This window comes from Vicia villosa, linkage group LG6, assembly GCF_029867415.1.
Source record: "Vicia villosa cultivar HV-30 ecotype Madison, WI linkage group LG6, Vvil1.0, whole genome shotgun sequence".
Lineage (NCBI taxonomy): Eukaryota > Viridiplantae > Streptophyta > Magnoliopsida > Fabales > Fabaceae > Vicia > Vicia villosa.
The window spans coordinates 769,142-774,185 of record NC_081185.1 but is presented as its reverse complement, the minus strand read 5'-3'; the positions used below and the strand labels follow the sequence as shown (position 1 = coordinate 774,185).

Here is a 5,044-nt window from a genome sequence, read left to right as displayed (position 1 = left end):
TAACTTTATCTTGGGCGGTAAAGGAATGCTCCACATAACTTTCAAAGAACGAATCACACCAAAATCCCAAGCTAAAGATTTAGAGTTATTTATGATCCACGAAATGCCCGCTACCGTAAACTCCTTATCCGAATTCAAGAGCCAACCGAAAGAGTCACTCACACCTTCACTCGGAATGTGACCCTCCACTTGCTCACGAAACCGGATCCAACACGGCAAAATGACCGCTGCTGCCCCCATAGCCGAAACACTACCTTAGAAAATAGATTAAATAATATATAAAATACTTTGTTGTCTATGTAAATTAATAGGTAAAATGTACAATTTGAAAGTCTTAATAATTTAAAATAGACTTTAAATCGATTTTTAAATCAATCGGACTTCAAAAAATAGTCAGATAAAAAAAAAAACTTATAATAAATTATAGATCAAATTTATATTATAAAAATTTATTATAAATCATGTTCAGACCTTCTAAATCCTTATCTGTCGTGCGCTAATCCATCCTAATTGTCACGAAGAACCCTATTAACATGTAGCATAGATACTTATAGAACAAATATATATAACTTAAACTGTTTTTATTGATAATCAAGCTTATGGCTTCTCCAATAACACAAAGTTCTTACACAATAATGTAAGTTCTAAAAGTGCATCTTTTATTTTCAACCATCAAAGGGATAATACATCATAACTTATTATGTAAAACAACAACATTCAGTTTGAGCATTACATTCTCCACCTTTTTGAAATCCAGCATTGATGCACTTTGTAGAACAATTTGTACAATCATGGTCTATGCAACAAACTCCTCCTAATTCGTCAGTCCCATGAGGACAGATTGGACTTTTTTCTGATGTTGGAGTCTTCAAACTTGCAACTATTTCTGAATCAAACAAAGAATAAGATTTTTATGCAAATGGGATTTCTATTAATTTTTCAACATTTCAACACTATAATATTTGAGCTTCATAAAATAGTTGTGATCTAACAAATAATAACAATGTTCAATTTAAACTAGGAAGTTATTTATCTAAATAATATAATGTACAGTAAAAGAGATAAAAACTTTTCCACTTACCAGAAATCAAAATTATATTCAAGCATAAAACAACCAAAAGAAAAGAAGATTGATAAGTTTTGGAAGTCATTTTTTTTTTGGATTTCACCTTATGTGTTTACTTTGTGATACAAGACTAACATCACTTCCATTATAAATAGGCTGAAAAGTGTTTAAATGGTAATAACAATTAATATTTTGGGATAAGATCAAATGACACCAAGTGTCAAAGTTTAATTTGATATCAAATCTCAACTGTTAAAAGAATTGATCTAGCAGTCATATGAATAGCCTATTTTTTAGGTTAAAATATTTCTTTATTATTTTATTTAATTCAATATGACTGTTCAATCAATTACTTTAACGGTTGAAATTTGATGTCAAATTAAACTTCATTTGATCTTATGCGTTAATATTTTATGTTACAAATTTCATTTAAAAACATTTTATATTTTATTTTATAACTATTACAGTTAAAATAATAGATCAAACGGTTGAGATTTGGTGTCAAATTAAAGTTTGACACTTTTGTGTCATTTGATCCTATCTCATATATATATATATATATATATATATATATATATATATATATATATATATATATATATATATATATATATATATATATATATATATATATATATATATATATATATATATATATATATATATATATATATATATATATATACTCTGGTCTTTTAAAGTATATATATATATATATATATATATATATATATATATATATATATATATATATATATACTTTAAAAGACCAGAGTATATATATATATATATATATATATATATATATATATATATATATATATATATATATATATATATATATATATATATATATATATATATATATACTCTGGTCTTTTAAAGTATATATATATATATATATATATATATATATATATATATATATATATATATATATATATATATATATATACTCTGGTCTTTTAAAGTGCGTTTGATTTGCTAACAAAAAAAAGGTACTAGACAGGACAACTTTCAATGTACATTGTTTGATGCATAAATTAATCGTTGTATTTGGACAAAATAAATGACAAGGGATAGGACAAAACTATAAATTCATGTCCCCTACTAAATCATGGGACAACTCTTTGCCCCAAGTACAAATTTTCAAAAAAACCATCAAAATATCAAATGTTTTTATTCTCTTTCTGATTATTTAATATTTTAATTCATAAATATAATATTAATATTTTATAAATCAATAAAGAATATTATAATTATATTATATTATTTTTATTCGCTTCATCGACATATCAAATAAATTAGAGAAAAAATTTATATTTGTCATTTTTCTTTTCTTCTCATTAATTAATATTTTGATTCAGATCAATATTCTATATAATAAAAAAATTTATATTATATTATCTGCTGCATAAATATATAAAATAAACTAGAGTAAAAAAAATTATCTCCTTATCTTTTTTCCTCTTTTTTATTATTTAATATTTGAATTCATAAATATTAATATTTTATATATCAATAAATAATATTTTAGTAAAAATCATATTATTTTGTCTGATGCATAAATATATCAAGAAAAATTAAGAAAAAATTGTTCAGTGCATTAATCCTCAAGTACAGTACAATGCATAAAGTTGTCTTGTACTATGTTGTATTGTTGTGTCCAATACTTCCCATTTTATAAATCAAACGCACCCTTATTTTTTTAACACTTTATCTTTCTTTCTAATTTTTTGTTTTTTTCAAGTCAAAAGATAAAGTATTAAATTGAATGAAAAAGATAAATGACCAAAAATGAAAATTAGGTTCTCAATAATTAAATTAAGACTTAATTGCAACTTTAGTCCTCCTATTTTATCTTTTTCTTGATTTTGATCCCTCTATTTTAAAAACCACTATTTTAGTCCCCATTTTAAGTTTTCTGTGCAATTTGCGTCCCCCTATTTTGCTTTTTTCTGCAAAATTAGTCTCTATTTCTGTCTCTTTTTCAACAAAAAATTCAGAAGGGGGACCAAAATCGTGGTTTTAAAAATGGGGGGACCGAAATCGAAAAAAAGACAAAATATAAGGACCAAAGTTACAATTAAGCCTTAAATTAAAATAAAAAAAAAAATTAGGAACCTTAAAATGGACATTGTTTTTTATTTTTTATTTTTCAATCCCAGCTAAACTGATATAACATTTTCTATTTTTATTTTGAATTATTTTAAATTCTACATTGTCATTTTATTTATTATTTATTTTTTAAAACTTTGACCACTAGATTACATATTCCATTTGATGCAACTCCCAGAAATATATTTATTACATATTTAATTTTTTATGTTATTAAAAATACATTTTAATTATTTTAATTACTTCTCTTTCACTTACACTTTTATTTCACATATTATTTATTTATTTCTAAATGAATATATCAAAATGAACAAATTATGTGTTTAAAATTTTAAAATATTCATAATTTAGTATATTTTACATTACTTGATACATTTTGATAATAAATCTTAAAATAAAATTTTCACCAAGTAAAATTATTTTTAAATATTATTTAAACAAATTTAATAGCAAATGAAATTGTTTTTTTGATAAATAATGAACAAGAAATTGTAAATTATTTAAAAGTATACATAAATAATTTACACAACACATCCAAATATAATTAAATACTATCAAAATGGATTTTAACTTAAAAAAGGTTAATTATTTTTTACTTGTAATTTAAATGTGTTTTTTATTATCATCCAAATATATTTATAATTTAATATGTAGTATATATAAACACATATTTTGTTCATTATGATATATTAATATGATATTTAATAAAACTCATATTTATATTTGATAAGACATTACAAGAAAGTTGACATTTACCAATGAATGTTCATACTTAAAGTTTTTTTTTTTTAAGCAAGATATTATATATAGGGAGAATTAAGGGTTCTCCAACCCGATTACACAATAAGCGGGAAAAAGCCCGAACAAAAAAGAAAATTACAACCAAATAAACTTATGAGAGAAAAAGAAGCGGATCTTTTAGAAACTCATAAAACGAATAATGGGAGTATGTAATTTTCCCACAAAAGGACCATTTCCAAACCATATACTTGATATTCCACACCATATCATTAAAATTCCAAGCTTCTTCACGGAAGCACACACCATTACGAACCAACCATATCGTCCATATAGTAGCTAACCAAACGACATCCGCCTTACTTTTCCTAACTTTTTTTCCCGGAAGAAACAATGCCATTCCATAAAATTCGGCAAGCACCCATCCTCCACATCCCCCTCCTTTCCCACCCAAAGAGCTATTTCATTCCAAATAGCTTTAACCACCCAACAACCAAAAAAAGAATGGTTTCTACTTTCTAATTCATATCCACAAAAACAACACTTTAAAGTATCTACCGGTATATTAATTCCTCTATACACCAAGCAATCCTTTGTCGGTATTCTATCAAGAAAAAATCTCCAACCAAACGCCTTAATTTTGAAAGGCACCTCCGACTTCCAAACTAGCCCAAACGCCCCATCATGTTTATTCGGCGGCCCATCCGGAATGAAACTTCTACCCAAAAAAGAGTAGCAAGAAGAAACCGAAAAAAGACCATCTTCGGAAAGAACCCAAAAAACCTCATCCCTCCCCTCCCCCACACCGGCGAAATCGGCCAACACACCCCTCATCCGAACTACCTCCTCCATAACATTTCTATTCGCCGTCATACCCGCTATGATCCCAAAATCGCCCCATCGCCATCTACCCTCTAACCACCCACCCATGGTAGCAACCGAAACCCCTTTCAAAAACGAAGCCTCAGATAAATCCGGAAGTTCATACTTAAAGTGACAGCGAAAGAAACGGTTGGAATAAATAATATTTTCTTATAGACCACCTCTGATTGGCCGTTGGTATAGGTCTTGTAAGTTTTTAGCTATGTAACTTATCATTAATGTAAAAATGAAAGGATAAAA

General features: G+C 26.0%; 1 long non-coding RNA gene across 1 annotated transcript; it reads right to left on the bottom strand.

The window, feature by feature from the left end:
- Positions 1 to 566: 566 nt before the first annotated feature.
- Positions 567 to 1,180, bottom strand: LOC131611096 (uncharacterized). Its single transcript, XR_009286750.1, has 2 exons — positions 1,082 to 1,180; positions 567 to 886 (listed from the first exon to the last, which is right to left on the bottom strand). It is a non-coding gene; the product is annotated as an uncharacterized LOC131611096 (long non-coding RNA).
- Between the last annotated feature and the right edge of the window lie 3,864 nt (positions 1,181 to 5,044).